We start from the raw sequence: 20,928 nt of genomic DNA on the forward strand, positions 1-20,928 counted from the left end.
CAAGTCCCTGAGCCCAGCTACTCCTAAGGCCAAGTTCAAGACGCAGGGTTGCAGAGCTACAACTATTATTAACCGAGGTTAAATTTCTCAGTAGGGAGCCCTCCACTGTGTCTAAAAAGCCCCATTCTGCTAGGTCAATTAATTCTACCCCGGAAAGCAGAGTCGGGGGAACTTTTGCCCGAAAGGCCTCCAACAGATGAACAAAGTGTCTCTGACCTGTTGATTTGTATAATGATCTTAGGCCTTTACCCTGTGACTTTGCTTTTCGGGAACTGCTTTCTATGTGTAATTTATTACTTAAGTTACTAGTGACTACCATACCTAGAAAGACATACGATTTTACTCTTTCTAATTTCTGACCTCCCAATTCCCAACTAATGTGGTCCAGTTTTAGTTTGTTTCGTCCCTCCAAGCACATTATCTTACTTTTAGAAATATTTATTTTCAAAAAGTGCTCTTCAGAGAAGGTGTATAGTGCATGCAGACGGTTATTAAGGCCCTTAGGGGAGAGGTCTAATATTAAAATGTCGTCTGCATACATTAAGCAGTAGTCAGTCAGAATAGGCCTAACATATGAATGTTTTATTATTGGTCGATGGGCTGCCATTCAGAATTGCTGAAAAAACAGGCTGTTCCTGCGATTCTGATTGGCCACCCTAAAGAATGAGAAAGCTAGAACCCACCAGTCACATCGGGCAACTAGAGCCAAATTTCGGGGGGGGGCTTAAAAATATTTCGGGAGGGTCTAATTCTTCCAACCATAGACAGAGTGACTGTAATGAGGAGTTAAACACAACAAAAGCCTAATTTACAAGTAAATGGTCTTTTAAAGACCTGTTAAGTACTCGGGTGCGGCTACAATTAGATGCTCGCCATGCCCTAAAGAATACACCATACCTGGTCGCGCCGAGTTATTTTAAACAATTAAGGGCGCTGGTCTCCGCCTTGCTGTGGAGTAATGGACCGGTGCGCATTGCACATGACAAGTTAACTAAAAGCTGGTACGAGGGGGGTATAGCCTTGCCTGATATACACTTATACTACTGGGCGGCACAACTCAAAATTGTGAATCAGTGGATACATGCACCGAGAGATGACCCTGCGTATGAAGCCGACTGGGCACAGCTAGGAACTGACTGTATGCTAGCACCGCTGTATATTAAACACCAGGTCGCGCGTCTGACGGGCCCGCCAAACACACGGTCACGGTCTGGCACGCTGCACAGGCGAAGTTGGGATGGAAGGGAAATATTACCAAGCTAACCCCTCTATGGGACACGAAGGCTCTAGGGAGAATTAGATAGAGTAAAGGATTTACACAGTGGGATAGTATTGGTATCTCCACGGTGGGAGACATGTGGGACAAAGACACAGTAATCACATTCACACAGCTCCAGCAACAATATGGGCTAGGCCCGAACGAAAGGTATAGATATATTCAAATTAAACACGCATTGTTGCAGGCGATACCGAGGGGCAGCGAGGTGCCAGACTCCTCCCCGTTGGAGGACAGGCTACTTACTGATTTTATGCAGCAGGGAGCCACCTCACTCACATACAAGAAACTGAGCAACAATCTGAGGGACCCAACATTAATGTTAAGAGAGAAATGGGTGGGTGATGTGGGCGATACCGATGGCTCAGAATGGAATGAGGCGCTGGCATCCCCGAAAGTAATAGGCATCTCGGCGAAATTCAGATTAGTGCAGCTCAAAATCCTACACCGCATTTACTACACACGATGCATGCTACACAAGATACATAGAGCGCCGACTCCCTTTTGTCTTTGTGGATGCGGGGAGGAGGGTACGTTGTTTCACACGCTCTGGGAATGCCCCCACATAGTAGAATTTTGGCGACAAGTCATGCGTACTATCTCACAGACACTCCAGGTTTCTCTCATCCCCAAACCACGCAAATGCTTGCTAAACATTTGGGAACCGAACAATTTGAATAGATACGGACTCATATGGGCTACATTGGCGGTCATGGTAGCTAAAAGAGACATTGCACAGAAATGGGGAGCATCTGAACCGCCCACAGCGTCCATGTGGAGTAAGAACATAGATCTATTAATGTTCACAGGGAGGGCAGTATATGTATTAAGGGCGTGTCCCCGTAAATGGAACAAGGTGTGGTCCACTTGGAATATTTACAGAGGTGAATTGTGTGACCCTCGACCTGAAGATGATGAGATCAGCTCAGACGAAGATGAGGATGATATCTAGAGGATATGGGTGGATAGGACAGCTTAGTGGTTGACTTAAGTGCGACACCGTGATTGTAATTTGGCGCATGATCTAATCGCAATATGCAAATTTATATTAAGCTGTGAGTGGAAACAGACATGGCGCTGACAACTGAATGTGAATATCTATCTTGAACACAGTTGTGATGGTTGATACAAATAAAGTACAGTTTTTTTTTTTTTTTACAAAAAATAAATAAAAGTTATGACCGGAAAATGGATACATGCATGTCGGAGGGCGATATAGAAGAGAGGATTGAATGTACGACGCCGGACCCCAGGGTTGTCGGCCACACGGCTGTGTATTACTGAACAATCTTCATCGTAAAATGTTTGTGGCGGCCGGCCCAGCGGGTTGTAGGCCCTGACATGTATATATAACCAATACGTATACACTCAATAAGGATTAGTTACTTACTTGTAATCCTAGTTCTCTTCCAGGGGTATCCTCATCAAAGTCATAAGCATTAGAATATTCCCGCCCATGTGCGGGACCCCGGAAAAACTATATTATATGTGCCCCACATATATATACATATATATATATATATATATATATATATATATATATATATATATATATATATATATATATATATATATAAAAAACATGCAATGGCAGCCAAATAACTTCAGAGCTGAAATATGCTGTGAAGAATTTCCACCATACATGTAATCATAAGCATTAGAAACATGAGAAACAACACCAAAAGTTGTTTAGAAACTGTTTTAATGCTTAGCAAGCAGTAGAAATTCTCATAACTCACTGGAAGCATAGGAAGCTCCCAGGCTGCATTGCAAACACACAGTCTAAAAAGACTGAAAAGCTAACCTGTAGCTGAATAGCAATAAACTGACAGCGTGCCTTTAAGGCACTCATGACCCCCTGTATCCCATCATGCCCCAGGGGTGACAGTTAGGTCAGTTGTTCTTTTCGGAGACTGAAAAACAAACCTATTAACAAATAGGTTAACAATATCTCCTTATTAAAGAGTATCCTTTGCCCGGGGAGGCGGGAGGGTTGCTTATGACTTTGATGAGGATACCCCTGGAAGAGAACTAGGATTACAGGTAAGTAACTAATCCTTCTCTTCCAGGGGATCCTCATCAATAGTCATAAGCATTAGATAATAGCGAGCCTCTCCTCTTCCCTGCGGGCAAAGGAATGATAGGACAGTAATCTCATCAACAAGTCTGAGTAGACTATAGACTAGCCAAACAGATTCCTCAAGGAGGCTTGCCCTACTTGAGTATCGGCCCTGGAATCAGATTCGAGGCAGTAATGCCTCGTAAAGGTATGAACTGATTTCCAGGTTGCAGCCTTGCATATTTCTGACATTGGTATGTCATGCAAGAAAGCTACTGTAGCGGCCTTCCCTCTAGTGGAATGCGCTTTTGGAGACATCAACAAAGGCTTGCCTACAAGCTGATAGGCCAATTTAATGCAAGAGACAATCCATCTGGAGATGGACCTCTTGGCCGCTGGAAAACCTGTTCTCATTGAACCATAGTTCACAAACAGTTGGTCCGTTTTCCTAATCCCTTTAGTCTTTTCCAAATAAAACTTTAGCACTCTCTTAAGATCTAAGGAGTGAAGTGACTGCTCGGCTGGGGTCGTAGGATTTGGAAAAAAAGAAGGGAGGGAAATAGACTGATTTATATGAAAATCAGAGATGACCTTAGGCAAGAAAGAGGGATAAACCCTTAGGACTACCCTGTTGTGGTGGAAAACAGTATATGGTTCTTTCACACAGAGCGCTTGTATCTCACTTACTCTGCGCGCAGAGGTAATTGCCACCAAAAAGGCTGCCTTCCAAGAGAGATGTTGCAAGGAGGCCTTGTGGATGGGCTCGAAAAGAGGTGACATTAACCTGGATAGAACCAGGTTTAATTCCCAAGGAGGAGAAGGATTTCACACAGGGGGATACACTTTCTTCAACCCCTGGAGGAAGTCCTTAACCACTGGAACCTGAAAGAAAGACATCTGATCAGGTGACTTTCTGTATGCTACAATGGCTGACAAATGTACTCTAATAGAAGTGTACTTTAAACCAGCAGTTGCCAGGGAAAGGAGGTATGGTAAGATGACGTCCTCCTGCCCTTTAGTCGGATCTAAGTGATGATCCCTACACCACAAGTAAAACCTTTTCCACTTGAACGCATAGGACGCTCTCGTGCAAGGTCTCTTAGCCTCTTTTAAAATGTTCATGCATTCAGAAGGCAAGTTCAAATGTCCATATTGCAGGACCTCAGGAGCCATGCTGTTAGGTTCAATGATGGAAGGTTGGGATGCATTATCCTCCCGTTCATCTTGCTCAACAGGTCTGGCCTGCAAGGGAGCTGTTTGTGTGGACACACAGACAGATGCAGAAGGTCCGTGTACCACCACTGCCGCGGCCAATCCGGAGCAATCAGGATCATTTCCATGTTCGACCTGAGGATCTTGGAAACTACTCTCGGAATCAGAGACAGGGGAGGAAACGCGTATGCGAACGTCCCAGACCAATCCATCAGTAGAGCATTCCCCTGCATTCCTGGCCGGTGGAACCTGGACGCGAAGGCGTGGCATTTGGCGATTTCGTCGTCTGCAAACAAGTCTATGGATGGACGACCCCAGCAACGAAAAAGCTCTTCTACTACTTAGTCGTTTAGCACCCAGTCTGTCTGATCTTCGAAGTGCCTGCTGAGTGCGTCTGCTTTTACGTTCAACTCGCCTGGAAGGTGCACTGCCACTACTGTGAGCCCTCGATTGACTGAGCCTCTCGAGAGAGTGGGCGAGATCTTGTGCCTCCTTGTTTGTTCAGATAGAACATGGTGGTCGTATTGTCCGTCTGAACTAGGACTGAGTTGGATTCGATCGCTGGTAAGAAAGCTTTGAGAGCCAGGAATACCGCTCTGAGTTCCAGCATGTTGATGTGGTATGTCTGCTCCTGCGCAGACCACTGGCCTTGAATTTGAAGCGGACCCATGTGTGCTCCCCAGCCTTGCAGGGAGGCATCCGTCACTATAGACTGGGAAGGAACGGGTTGGTGAAACGGAACCCCCACCAGCACATTCTTTCTCCGAGTCCACCATTTGATGGCATCTTTCGTTGCCTGGGAAAGAGTGATACGGTCTTCCCAGCGCCCTGTTACTTGGTCCCACTGATCCTCCAGAGCCTGTTGTAGAGGACGCATTCTCAGCCTGGCATTTGGGATGAGAAAAATGCAGGACGCCATGGAACCCAGTAGGGATGCTACTTGTCGGGCTGTTGGAAGCCGAGACTCCAGCAGAACCCCACATTTCTGACTCATGGAAAAAAGTCTCTCCTCCGAAGGAAACGCTTTTCCCAAGCTTGTGTCCAGAACGGAGCCTAGGTAGTGGATGGACTGTGTAGGCCACTGGACTGACTTCTCCAGGTTCACATGGAGGCCGAGCCTGTGTAGCTGATGCAGGCACAGTTGTAGATCGTGCGTTACCTGTACCGGAGATGGGCCTTTTAGGAGCCAGTCGTCCAGGTACGGGTAGATGAAGAGTCCCTTTTTGTGAAGAAAAGCTGCCACCACTGCCATGCATTTGGTGAAGACTCGTGGTGCGGACTTGAGACCGAAGGGTAACACCTTGTACTGGTAGTGTTTGTTCCCTACGACAAACCTCAAGTACTTGCGATGTTGTTGAGCAATTGGGATGTGAAAGTACGCATCTTGCAGATCCACCGAACACATCCAATCTCCGGCTTGAAGATGTGGACATATTTGGTGAAACGCTAGCATGCGGAACTTTTCTTTGACGATGACTTTGTTTAATAGTCGTAGGTCGAGTATTGGTCTGAACTTGTCCTCCTGATCTTTTTTGGGGACAAGGAAGTATCTGGAGTAAACTCCCTTTCCTCTTAGTGCGGGAGGAACCTCCTCTATCGCTCTTTTCTGCAGTAGGACTTTCACCTCTCTTCGGAGCAAGCTTAGCTGGTGAGGGCAAGAGCTCTTTGGAGGCATGCTCTTCGGAGGAGCACGGAAACGTAGCTTGTATCCATTGCGCAGTATATTCAGCACCCACTGATCTTTTGTGATGCTGACCCACTCTGCCAGGTGTTGCGAAGCACTTCCTCCCACTGGAGTGGGTAACGGCGCCAGAGGAAGCCACTGCTCAGGCCTTTCCTCCTCTTGTGGTGTTAGAGGATTGTTGCTGACCTCCTCTACCTCTGCTGGGCTTGCCTCGAAACTGGGGTTTCCCCTGGTTTTTACTTTGGGACCACTGAGGGGTTTGAACCCTCTGTTGAGCCCCTCTCCCCCTGTTGGACTTGAAGCGGCACTTGAATTCTTTTTTCTTCTCCAAGCCCACAGCCTTCACTGTATCCAGTTCCGTTTTCATTTGGGTCATCTCTTCCTCCGCATGTTCTCCGAAGAGTGCGAAACCCGAAAAGGGGAGATTCAGGATGCGATGCTGAGCATCCGGCTTCAGACCTGTAAGGCGCAACCAGGCCGATCTTCTGGCACAAACCCCATGGGAATAGGAATGAGCCGAAAGCACTGCACCATCCGCCGCCGTGCTTATCATCTGATTCGCCACCAGGCACCCCTCTGTAACAGTCTCTTCAAAGTCCTGCTGGTCTTCTTTTGGCAGTTTGGCTTTGAATCTTTCCATAGAGTCCCATAAGGCTCGGTCGTATCGACCCAGAAGCGCAGCCGCACTAGAAACCTTAAGAGTGGAAGCCGCTGAGTTGCAAACCTTTCAACCCCAGGAGTCTTGAGCTTTGCTGTCCTTATCTGGCGGGACTGAAGAGGAACCAGCAACAGCGTGCGTCTTCCTCGCCGCTGCCACAATTACAGAGTCTGCTGGAGGATCAGATTTTACAAACACCGGGTCCGAAGATGCCGGTTTGTACTTCTTCTGAATGCGGGCTGGTACTGCTCTGATCGCCGCTGGAGTTAGGAAAACCTCCTTGACAGGATCCATAATCCCCGGGACTAAAGGTAGCAGAGGCCGGGAGATGGCTTTCTTGTGTAAAGTCTCAAAAATGACTGTCGTTGTTACCTGAGGGACAGACATTCCAATGTTCAGCTTCAGTGCTCCTCTTTGCAGCACATCCAGATACGTGCCAATGTCATCCACTGGGGAGGACCTGGACGTAGCCCTGTCCGTCAACGTAGGGGAGTAGTCCCTCTTGGACGACCTGGTAGAAGAGGTAGATGACGGAGTACGTCGACGTCTACGGTGAGCACTGTGTCTCCGCTCCCGCGATCTCTTTGAACGCTCCTCCCGTCTAGGAGAGCGAGACCTGATCCGATCTTCCGACCGAGGTCTTCTTCTGGGAGATCGGGATCTTCTGGGAGACCTGGTTGATGGTATCACAGGTGATTTGGATCTTCTGGGAGACCTGGTTGATGGTATCACAGGTGATTTGGGTCTTCTGGGAGACCTGGTTGATGGTCTCACAGGTGATTTGCGCCTGGGAGGGCTTCGCTTGTCCATCTCCTCCACCAGACTCTGCAGAGGAGACCTGTGATGCGGACTGGCATATTCCTGCATACGCTTGGCGGCCCCAGAATCTCTCCAATGGTCCAAAGACCTATACCATCTAGGTGATAGCCTGATTTGGTCAGCTGAAGGATCTGGCCGACGCTCAGAAGATCTGTGTACAGGACTTCTGGACCTTGAAGGTTCAGTTGAGGAGCCAGAGGACCGTGAAGATGAATGACGGGAAGCAGACTCCGACACCATGACCGCATCTGAATACCTCGACGTCGAGTGTTCTTCCCTCACCGTCGAACGCCTTCGAGGAGTCGGAGGGTCAAACAATCTCGACCTCGAATGTCCATGAGAGGGTCTGTGGTCTCTCGACGTCGAGCGGCGATGCCCGGCCGTCGACGGAGCTCTCTGCCTCGACGTCGAACGGCGATGACCTGCCGTCGACGGAGCCCTCTCTCTCGACGTCGAGCGACGATGTCCAGTCGCCGACGGAGGCTTCTCTCTCGTCGTCGAAAGACGATGTCCTGTCGTCGACGAAGCTCTCTGACTCGACGTCGAACGGTGATGACCGGCCGTCGACGGAGTTCTCTGTCTCGACGTCGAGTGCCTGTGCGACGACGGCGGAGGGGTATTGGGCACCCTCGACGCCGAGCGCCGATGAGGTACTGACGGAGACTGCGTCCTCAACGCCGATCGACGAGTTACTGTCGACGGCGGAGGGGTCTTGGTTCTCGACGCCGAACGCCTCTTCTTGGACGACGGCGGAGGGGTCACACTTCTCGACGCCGGTCGTCGCCTGGATGACGACGGCGGAGGAGTGACCTCCCTCAACGCCGGTCGGCGACGGCGGAGGGGTTATGGATCTCGACACCGACCGTCGCCCGGTTGACGGCGGCGGAGTCGCCTTTCTCGACGCCGATCGTCGCCCAGTTGACGCCGGCGGAGGGGATTTGGACGACGGAGCTGGATCCCTCGACGTCGTCGACGTACCTGGTCTTCTCTTCGACGGCGAGCCCGCCGTCGACGGTAGTTTAGAAGAGAAAAACTCAACCGGTTGTTCTTTTCTCAGCGCCGAGTCCGACGCTGAGGTTGAAGGGTGTGAAGACTTCTTTTTTGAAGATGTATGAGCCTTCTTGGCACCTTTTTTCACCGGTGATCTTCCTCTTGAAGCCCTGTGAGCCAGGCCATAAATGCGAATCCTCTCCCTGTCTTTGAGAGTTCTTCCTGACAGGTGCTCACAATGAGGACAGGTTCCTGGATCATGATCATCAAGCAGACACAGGATACAGACGTCGTGGTTGTCTGATTTTGCCTTCTTGTTGCCACAAGAAGGACATTTGTCAAAGAGTGAAGGCATTCTCAGAAGAAAAATGTTCACTAAACTGCTGAAAAAAGCAGTATCTTACTTGACTAGATATTAACTGTCCAAGTAAGAGTAAAAGTTGTCAAAAGTGAAGTATTTTTCTGTCAAAAACAGAAAAAATAGTGGAGCTGTGTAACCAGGGTCCTTCTCTGAAGGAGCCGGAAAGAACAACTGACCTAACTGTCACCCCTGGGGCATGATGGGATACAGGGGGTCATGAGTGCCTTAAAGGCACGGTGTCAGGTTATTGCTATTCAGCTACAGGTTAGCTTTTCAGTCTTTTTAGACTGTGTGTTTGCAATGCAGCCTGGGAGCTTCCTATGCTTCCAGTGAGTTATGAGAATTTCTACTGCTTGCTAAGCATTAAAACAGTTTCTAAACAATCTTTGGTGTTGTTTCTCATGTTTCTAATGCTTATGATTACATGTATGGTGGAAATTCTTCACAGCATATTTCAGCTCTGATGTTATTTGGCTGCTATTGCATGTTTTTAGGTCGAGCAGACCTAACCCTCAATGCGTGAGCATTGATGGTGTGTGCTCCAGACCTAATGTTACCCGTATTTGGGAATGTGGACAGCAGCCAGACGCGCGCCTGTTCATTGTCAGATTTCACCTCGGGAGCACGCTGCTTGCTGTGTGTGCAGTGTCAGTTTCGCTTTTCATTAGTTTCGTTTTCCCCGAGGCTGGCTTTGAATGAACACGTCTGCTGTGACCATTATCTGTAAATCTGGCTTGTGAATAACATGCTCGCTGTTAGCATTATTTCCAAAGCAGGCTTTAAATTATTATTTGCAAGCTGCCTTGTAATGAACATGCTCATTATTTATGAAGCTGGCTTTTCATTATTTTTTGGCGCCATGGTTTTCTGCTGAGCACTATGCACGTAATATTATGTTTTTAAACGCTCCTAACCCTTTAAAAACACATAGTCCTGCACTCACAGCGCCCTGTGCTCTACAGCACCCCGCAGCTCCCTGCACTCTACAGCGCCCCGCACTTTACAGCGCCCGCACTCGACAGCGCCCCGCAGCGCCCTGCACTCTACAGCGCCACGCACTCTACAGCGCCATGCACTCTACAGCGCCACGCACTCTACAGCGCACCGCAGCGCCCCGCACTCTACAGCGTCCCGCACTCTACAGCGCCCCGCACTCTACAGCACCCCGCGCTCTCAGCGCCCCGCACTCTACAGCGCCCCGCACTCTACAGCGCCCCACAGTGCCCTGCACTCTACAGTGCCCGCGCTCTCAGCACCCCACGCTCGGCAGCGCCCCGCACTCTACAGCGCCCCGCAGTGCCCCGCACTCTACAGCGCACCGCACTCTACAGCGCACCGCACTCTACAGTGCACCGCAGCGCCCTGCACTCTACAGCACAACACACTCTACAGCGCCCCGCACTCTACAGCGCCACACACTCTACAGCGCCCTGCCGCGCCCTGCACTCTACAGCGCCCCGCCGCGCCCTGCACTCTACAGCGCCACGCACTCTACAGCGCACCGCACTCTACAGCGCACCGCAGCGCCCTGCACTCTACAGCGCCACGCACTCTACAGCGCCCCACACTCTACCGCGCCACGCACTCTACAGCGCCCCGCCGCCCCCTGCACTCTACAGCGCCACGCACTCTACAGCGCCACGCACTCTACAGCGCACCGCACTGTACAGCGCGCTCTACAGCGCACCACACTCTACAGCGCCCCGCACTCTACAGCGCAACGCGTTCTACAGCGCACCGCACTCTACAGCGCACCGCAGCGCCCCACACTCTACAGCGCTATACAGGGCCCCGCACTCTACAGGGCCCCACACTCTACAGCGCCCCGCGCTCTACAGAACACCATTCTCTACAGCGCACCGCGTTTTCAGCGCCCCGCAGTGCCATGCACTCTACAGTGCCCCGCAGCGCCCCGCACTCTACAGCGTCCCGCAGTACCCTGCACTCTACAGCGCCACGCGCTCTACAGCGCACCACAGCGCCCCGCACTCTACAGCGCACCACAGCGCCCCGCACTCGACAGCGCCCCGCACTCGACAGCGCCCCGCACTCGACAGCGCCCCGCACTAGACAGCGCCTTGCACTCGACAGTGCCCCGCAGCGCCCTGCACTCTACAGCGCCCCGCACTCGACAGCGCCCCGCGCTCTACAGCACACCGCCCTCTACAGCGCACCGCACTCAACAGAGCACCGCAGCGCCCGGCACTCTACAGTGCCCCGCACTCTACAGCGCCCCGCACTCTACAGCACCCCGCGCTGTACAGCGCACCACGGTCTACAGCGCACCGCGCTCTCAGTGCCCCGCGCTCAACAGCGCCCCGCGCTCAACAGCGCCCCGCGCTCAACAGCGCCCCGCACTCGACAGCGCCCCGCACTCGACAGTGCCCCGCACTCAACAGCGCCCCGCACTCGACAGCGCCCCGCACTCGACAACGCCCCGCAGTGCCCTGCACTCTACAGCGCACCGCGCTCGACAGCGCCCCGCAGCGCCCCGCACTCTACAGCACCCTGCACTCAACAGCGCGCTGCACTCTACAGCGCCCCCCACTTTCTACAGCGCCCCGCTTTCTACAGCGCCCCGCACTCTACAGCGCACCGCAGCGCACCGCAGCGCCCCGCACTCTACAGCGCACCGCAGCGCCCCGCACTCTACAGTGCACCGCTTTCTACAGCGCCCCACACTCTACAGCGCACCGCAGCGCCCCACACTCTACAGCGCACCACAGCCCCCCGCACTCTACAGCGCACCGCAGCGCCCCGCACTCTACAGCGCCCCGCAGCGCCCGCACTCTACAGCGCACCGCAGCGCCCCGCACTTTACAGCGCACCGCAGCGCCCCGCACTCTACAGCGCACCGCAGCGCCCCGCACTCTACAGCGCACTGCAGCGCCCCGCACTCTACAGCGCGCCGCAGCGCCCCGCACTCTACAGCGCACCGCAGCGGCCCGCACTCTACAGCGCCCCGCACTCTACAGCGCTCTACAGCGCCCCGCACTCTACAGCTCCCCACAGTGCCCCGCACTCTACAGTGCCCCGCACTCTACAGCACCCCGCTTTCTACAGCGCCCTGCTTTCTACAGCGCCCCGCACTCTACAGCGCACCACAGCGCCCCGCACTCTACAGTGCCCCGCAGCGCCCCGCACTCTACAGCGCACCGCAGCGCCCCACACTCTACAGTGCCCCACAGCGCCCCGCACTCTACAGCGCCCCGCAGCGCCCGCACTCTACAGCGCCCCGCACTCTACAGCGCCCTGCACTCTACAGCGCCCCGCAGTGCCCTGCACTCTACAGCGCCCCGCGCTCGACAGCGCCCTGCAGCGCCCCGCACTCTACAGCACCCCGCAGTGCCCTGCACTCTACAGCGCCCCGCAGTGCCCTGCACTCTACAGCGCCCCGCACTCTACAGCGCAACGCCCCGCACTCTACAGCGCCCCACACTCTACAGCGCACCGCAACGCCCCGCACTCTACAGCGCCCCGCACTCTACAGCGCCCCGCACTCTACAGCGCCCCGCAGCGCCCCATACTCTACAGCGCCCGCACTCTACAGCGCCCCGCACTCTACAGCGCTCTACAGCACACCGCACTCTACAGCGCACCGCAGCGCCCTGGCTCTACAGCACCCCACACTCTCCAGCACTCTACAGCGCCCCGCACTCTACAGCGCCCCGCACTCTACAGCGCCTCACACTCTACAGCGCCCCGCACTCTACAGCGCCCCACACTCTACAGCGTCTCCACTTTCTACAGCGCCCCGCGCTCTACAGCGCACCGCGCTCTACAGCGCCCCGCTTTCTACAGTGCCCCACATTCTACAGCCCCTGCTTTCTACAGCGCCCGCACTCTGCACCGCAGCGCCCCGCACTCTACAGCGCACCGCAGCGCCTCGCACTCTACAGCGCACCGCAGCGCCCCGCACTCTACAGCGCACCGCAGCGCCCCGCACTCTACAGCGCCCCGCACTCTACAGCACCCTGCAGCGCCCTGCAGCGCCCCGCAATCTACAGCGCCCCGCACTCTACAGCGCCCCGCAGTGCCCTGCACTCTACAGCGCCCCGCGCTCGACAGCGCCCCGCAGCGCCCCGCACTCTACAGCGCCCCGCACTCTACAGCGCCCCGCACTCTACAGCACCCCGCACTCTACAGCGCCCCGCACTCTACAGCGCCCCGCAGTGCCCTGCACTCTACAGCGCCCCGCAGCGCCCCGCACTCTACAGCACCCCGCAGTGCCCTGCACTCTACAGCGCCCCGCAGTGCCCTGCACTCTACAGCGCCCCGCACTCTACAGCGCACCGCAACGCCCCGCACTCTACAGCGCCCCGCACTCTACAGCGCACCGAAACGCCCCACACTCTACAGCGCCCCGCACTCTACAGTGCCCCGCAGTGCCCCATACTCTACAGCGCCCGCACTCTACAGCGCCCCGCACTCTACAGCGCTCTACAGCACACCGCACTCTACAGCGCACCGCAGCGCCCCGGCTCTACAGCACCCCACACTCTACAGCACTGTACAGCGCCCCGCACTCTACAGCTCCCGCACTCTACAGCACCCCGCACTCTACAGAGCCTCGCACTCTACAGCGCCCCACACTCTACAGCGCCCCGCACTCTACAGCGCCCCGCACTCGACAGCGCCCCGCCCTCGACAGCGCCCGCACTCGACAGCGCCCCGCAGTGCCCTGCACTCTACAGCGCACCACGCTCGACAGCGCCCCGCAGCGCCCCGCATTCTACAGCACCCTGCACTCTACAGCGCGCTGCACTCTACAGCGCCCCCACTTTCTACAGCGCCCGCTTTCTACAGCGCCCCGCACTCTACAGCGCACCGCAGCGCACCGCAGCGCCCCGCACTCTACAGCGCACCGCAGCGCCCCGCACTCTACAGCGCACCGCAGCGCCCCGCACTCTACAGCGCACCGCAGCGCCCCACACTCTACAGCGCACCGCAGCCCCCCGCACTCTACAGCGCACCGCAGCGCCCCGCAGCACCCCGCACTCTACAGCGCACCGCAGCGCCCCACACTCTACAGCGCCCCGCACTCTACAGTGCACCGCAGCGCCCCGCACTCTACAGCGCACCACAGCGCCCCGCACTCTACAGCATACCGCAGCGCCCCGCACTCTACAGCGCACCGCAGCGCCCCGCACTCTACAGCGCACCGCAGCGCCCCGCACTCTACAGCGGCCCGCACTCTACAGCGCCCCGCACTCTACAGCGCTCTACAGCGCCCCGCACTCTACAGCTCCCCACAGTGCCCCGCACTCTACAGTGCCCCGCACTCTACAGCACCCCGCTTTCTACAGCGCCCTGCTTTCTACAGCGCCCCGCACTCTACAGCGCACCGCAGCGCCCCGCACTCTACAGCGCACCGCAGCGCCCCGCACTCTACAGCGCCCCACAGCGCCCCGCATTCTACAGCGCCCCACAGCGCCCCGCACTCTACAGCGCCCCGCACTCTACAGCGCCCAGCACTCTACAGCGCCCCGCCGTGCCCTGCACTCTACAGCGCCCCGCGCTCGACAGCGCCCCACAGCGCCCCGCACTCTACAGCGCCCTGCACTCTGCAGCGCCCCGCACTCTACAGCGCCCCGCAGTGCCCTGCACTCTACAGCGCCCCGCGCTCGACAGCGCCCCGCACTCTACAGCACCCCGCAGTGCCCTGCACTCTACAGCGCCCCGCAGTGCCCCATACTCTACAGCGCCCGCACTCTACAGCGCCCCGCACTCTACAGCGCTCTACAGCACACCGCACTCTACAGCGCACCGCAGCGCCCTGGCTCTTCAGCACCCCACACTCTACAGCACTCTACAGCGCCCCGCACTCTACAGCGCCCCGCACTCTACAGGGCCCCGCACTCTACAGTGCCTCGCACTCTACAGCGCCCCGGACTCTACAGCGCCCCGCACTCTACAGCGCCCCCACTTTCTACAGCGCACCGCGCTCTACAGCGCCCCGCTTTCTACAGTGCCCCACTTTCGACAGCGCCCCGCTTTCTACAGCGCCCGCACTCTGCACCGCAGCGCCCCGCACTCTACAGCGCACCGCAGCGCCTCGCACTCTACAGCGCACCGCAGCGCCCCGCACTCTACAGCGCACCGCAGCGCCCCGCACTCTACAGCGCCCCGCACTCTACAGCGCACCGCAGCGCCCCGCACTCTACAGCGCACCACAGCGCCCCGCACTCTACAGCATACCGCCGCGCCCCGCACTCTACAGCGCACCGCAGCGCCCCACACTCTACAGCGCACCGCAGCGCCCCGCACTCTACAGCGCCCCGCACTCTACAGCGCCCCGCACTCTGCAGTGCTCTACAGCGCCCCGCACTCTACAGCTCCCCACAGTGCCCCGCACTCTACAGTGCCCCGCACTCTACAGCACCCCGCTTTCTACAGCGCCCTGCTTTCTACAGCGCCCCGCACTCTACAGCGCACCGCAGCGCCCCGCACTCTACAGCGCACCGCAGCGCCCCGCACTCTACAGCGCCCCACAGCGCCCCGCATTCTACAGCGCCCCACAGCGCCCCGCACTCTACAGCGCCCCGCACTCTACAGCGCCCCGCAGTGCCCTGCACTCTACAGCGCCCCGCACTCTACAGCGCACCGCAACGCCCGCACTCTACAGCGCCCCGCACTCTACAGCGCCCCGCACTCTACAGCGCCCCGCAGCGCCCCATACTCTACAGCGCCCGCACTCTACAGCGCCCCGCACTCTACAGCGCTCTACAGCACACCGCACTCTACAGCGCACCGCAGCGCCCTGGCTCTACAGCACCCCACACTCTACAGCACTCTACAGGGCCCCGCACTCTACAGCGCCCCGCACTCTACAGGGCCCCGCACTCTACAGTGCCTCGCACTCTACAGCGCCCCGGACTCTACAGCGCCCCGCACTCTACAGCGCCCCCACTTTCTACAGCACACCGCGCTCTACAGCGCCCCGCTTTCTACAGTGCCCCACTTTCTACAGCGCCCCGCTTTCTACAGCGCCCGCACTCTGCACCGCAGCGCCCCGCACTCTACAGCGCACCGCAGCACCTCGCACTCTACAGCGCACCGCAGCGCCCGCACTCTACAGCGCACCGCAGCGCCCTGCACTCTACAGCGCCCCGCACTCTACAGCGCCCCGCAGCGCCCCGCACTCTACAGCGCCCCACACTTTACAGCGCCCCGCACTCTACAGCGCCCCGCAGTGCCCTGCACTCTACAGCGCCCCGCGCTCGACAGCGCCCGCAGCGCCCCGCACTCTACAGCGCCCCGCACTCTACAGCGCCCCGCACTCTACAGCGCCCCGTAGTGCCCTGCACTCTACAGCGCCCCACGCTCGACAGCGCCCCGCAGCGCCCCGCACTCTACAGCACCCCGCAGTGCCCTGCACTCTACAGCGCCCCGCACTCTACAGCGCACCGCAACGCCCCGCACTCTACAGCGCCCTGCACTCTACAGCACACCGCAACGCCCCGCACTCTACAGCGCCCGCACTCTACAGCGCCCCGCACTCTACAGTGCCCTGCAGCGCCCCATACTCTACAGCGCCCGCACTCTACAGCGCCCCGCGCTCTACAGCACTCTACAGCACACCGCACTCTACAGCGCACCGCAGCGCCCCCGGCTCTACAGCACCCCACACTCTACAGCACTGTACAGCGCCCCGCACTCTACAGCGCCCGCACTCTACAGCACCCCGCACTCTACAGCACCCCACACTCTACAGCGCCTCGCACTCTACAGCGCCCCACACTCTACAGCGCCCCACACTCTACAGCGCCCCGCACTCTACAGCGCCCCCACTTTCTACAGCGCCCCGCGCTCTACAGCGCCCCGCTTTCGACAGTGCCCCACTTTCTACAGCGCCCCGCTTTCTACAGCACCCGCACTCTGCACCGCAGCGCCCCGCACTCTACAGCGCACTGCAGCGCCTCGCACTCTACAGCGCACCGCAGAACCCGCACTCTACAGCGCACCGCAGCGCCCCACACTCTACAGCGCAAGGCAGCGCCCCGCACTCTACAGCGCACCGCAGCGCCCCGCACTCTACAGCGCACCCTACAGCGCACCCTACAGTGACCCGCACTCTACAGTGCACTCTACAGCGCCCCGCACTCTACAGTGCCCTACAGCGCCCCGCACTCTACAGCGCCCCGCACTCTACAGCGCACCGCACTCTACAGCGCCCCGCACTCTGCAGCGCCCGCTCTCTGCAGCGCCCCGCTCTCTGCAGCGCCCCGCACTCTGCAGCGCCCCGCACTCTGCAGCGCCCTGCACTCTGCAGCGCCCTGCACTCTGCAGCGCTCTGTACTTAATAGTGCCCAGCACTCGCCACACAGCACTCTGCACTCTATAGCACACAACTCTACAATACTCAGCACACTGCACTCTCCAGCGCCCCGCACTCTCCAGCGCCTCGCACCCTACAGCGCCCCGCACCCTAGAGCGCACCGTACCCTACAGCGCACCACACCCTACAGCGCACCGCACCCTACAGCCCACCGCACCCTACAGCGCCCCGCACTTTACAGCTGTACATGGGTGCAAATTATCGATTTTTGGGAATTCACATGCATTTTCCCTGGAACGTCTGGACAACTGTTGCAGGGTTCCAGGCGTACTCATGGAAATCTTTTGAGTATTTCGATTTAGTGGCCATGTCTAGACATGTCCACATGTGTAATTGCGCACTGACAGCTCCCTCCTCATGTGTGCGATACCTGCAGGCTTGTCAGAGTGCGACGCCTCGGAGGCCGCACAGCACGACGCATGTCCAGGGCAGCTGAGCTCCTCCCTCTCACCAGCAGGACCTGGGCAACCTTACAGTCCTACTGCACTCGGTCCACCCTCAGGGCACTGCACACCCAAGTCTGGGCCCCCTCAGGATCAGCAACGCCCCCTTTTCTTTAGGGGTCCTGAATGGCAGGGTGATGCATGCACGTTATTTACCATAAAGGATGAAGAGGGATTCGAGCTAGGTGGCTCGGAGCTCACAGCGCTTAACTTGCGACTGCCAGTGTCATCTCAGATTTACATTATTTTTTATCAAATGTTTATTCATAAAAGAAAGGTAAACTATTTATATAGTCTAATTACAACCACCAGTGCCAATTGTTAAGTGCAATTTGAAGAATAAAGTTAGGTAACTACCCCAAAATAATAATTTAAAAATATATAATGGGTAATATGTGGAATATGGTCCTAAATTGGCATCATACACTCAGCCTTCGGTCTTGTGGTTAGGTCACCGTCACCCAGTGGCGGCTGGTGAAATTTGAGAGTGGTGGGGCTGGAGTTGGGCGGGGGGGGGGGTGTTCACGTTAGGGGGCATGCATTTTTGGGACCCTAGTCACAATTCCCTATGCAAATCTTTTGGTAATTATTTTTTTATAAAATAGGTGAGGTTTTTTATCTTAGTTGTTTCCAACTTAATGGAAGCCATTCATTTGTCATATTTATGCACTGCAGAGTAAAAATGTCATAGGAAATCAGCTAAGAATTGAGCACAATAATAGTGGTGATGAGCAGAAGCAAACAAACTCTGTTGAAGTAAAAGGCTTTTGAGAGACAACAAACAGCCAGGTACCATGCTGCTGAGAAAGCATGGCTGTGCAAAAGAAAATTATCACGCTCGCTTGGCACTTTATGCAGCAAAAGCTTCAACAGAGGATGTGTAAATTATTTTCATGGTTAATCAAAGAACATCATGGAGAAATCAAACAAAACAGTTATTTGCTCAAAGCTAATTGATTAACAGTTAGACTTCTCAAGTATAATCTAGTTATATAACCCGAAATCAGTTTTTAAGTACTAGCTGGATGTGTCTTATGATAAATGAATAGTAAATGCTCTTTGAATAAAGTTACCTGCCACCAGCGAGATCTAGACCCTCAAACAATGGGCAGATTGTGTCTTATAACTGCATTATAGGAGCTGTTGTGGAGTTGGCAAATGCATGTAATATGTTAATCTGAAGGACACAGTACAGCAAAAAGAAAGCAATTCACATTCAACGCACAGCTTTAATATCAAAATAAGTGAAAGCTTAGCGAGCCTCTCACACAGACTATAGTAGCCAAGTGTGCAGCTATGGGACAGCTTAATAGAGAGCTAGTACCACAACTTACTGACAGCTCCATGCACAGCCTATACAGATAACTCTTCAACACCAGGTAGGTTAATAGCAATGAGCACGTGCAGGCAAGGCTGTTTATATTATTAGCAATCACACAAAATCAGAAATCTAAAATCCGTTCTCTCTGAATGTCTAATTATTCCATTTGTTGAAATGGGGCACTGTGCTCTAACCAGGTTGTGTTTACTCAACAGTCTTTCAATGAAAGTGCCAGAAAGCACGTTACCCACCAACTCAGGGATGCTTATCACGGGATTAATTACAGCTATTATATTTCAAAAGACTTCAGCTATCACAGAAATCTTCCTTCTGCAAAAGTGTGTTGCACTCTAAAAGTATCAACGCTTAAGTTATCCTGCCCATCCACTCACAAGTTGTTGGCATTTGGTTTATGAATGTGGTTCTGCTGTAAAATGCAGTCACGATATCTGTAAAATAAACAGTGCTTGTTTTAATTCCTACCTTATGATTCCAACAGGGAAAGAGTATTGAAGCTCTAAATCAGCCACTTGCCTATATAATCATAAGGCCTTTGAAAATTACAAGTAAACAGCTTTCATGGAAAGTGGGTGTAATAGAATTAGTTTAGGCGACTGTACAGTTTGTTAAATGTACTAAGAAACAAAATACATCTTAATGTTTTCACCACCACGGGTGTGACAACGCATAGAAAATGCGACATTTCGTTATACAATAGATTTACACTTCTATCAATGTCACTGCCAGAAATCTTAAATGCATCAGTAAATCGCCATGTCTGAGGAGGACCGGAAATCTGGAATACTAAAGTATTAGTGAATCCATCAATAACCAGTCCGTGACGTTTCACCAAATATATTGGTGCATGAGAATTAGTCCCTTCGTTAGCATACTGAGCACTGCAGAGGCCTCTGATCACCAAATGACTCTGCACTTTTTTTTTTTTTTTTTTTTAGTTCAGTAAGTTTTTATTGAATTTTTTAAGAAGGAAGTAGTACATAAAGACATACAAAAAAGCGATGAAAATTCATTAAAATACAAAGAAGCGAAAAAGAATAATCATAAAAATACAGTCGTCAATAAAATGTATCGCAACATAACAAAATTTGTCATTCAAAGGAAAACAGAAGAAGGGAAAGGGAGAGGAAGGGAGGGGAAGGGAGAAGGGAATGGAAATATACAATTCATAGCATAAATACTTAAATAAGTAGAGTTACAAATACTACATGAGCAATACAACAACAATAATTAAACCTGTACATATGAATCTATAGGAGACCAAAAAGATTGAAAAGTCGAAGAATTATGATGAACACCTTGTAATGACAATTGTGCACCTCTTCTTGTAAAGACAATCCAGGACCACCAAGCATGGACTGAAAGAGAGGAAGCATCCTTCCAACAAAAGGTGATGGATTTTAACGCAGCTGATACAAGAAAATTAAATAATTTTGCTTCAATATCATCAAGGGGTACACTCAGAGCAACAGATTTACATATAACTAAATTATAAGAGGGTAAATCATAAACAGGCAAAATTTTCTGTATCACGTTCCATACTTCAGACCAAAATTTCAAAATAGTCGGACAATCAAATAACATATGACGTAAGGAACCAGGATGTAAATTACAATGCCAGCATATATTAGATGGTAATAAGTGAGCTTTAAATAAACGCAATGGTGTCCATGAGGAGTTAAATAAAATATAAGCATTAGTTTGATAAATAGATACTGGTAAACATCCAGAAATAGAAAGGGACCATAT

This window comes from Lissotriton vulgaris, chromosome 5, assembly GCF_964263255.1.
Source record: "Lissotriton vulgaris chromosome 5, aLisVul1.2, whole genome shotgun sequence".
NCBI lineage: Eukaryota > Metazoa > Chordata > Amphibia > Caudata > Salamandridae > Lissotriton > Lissotriton vulgaris.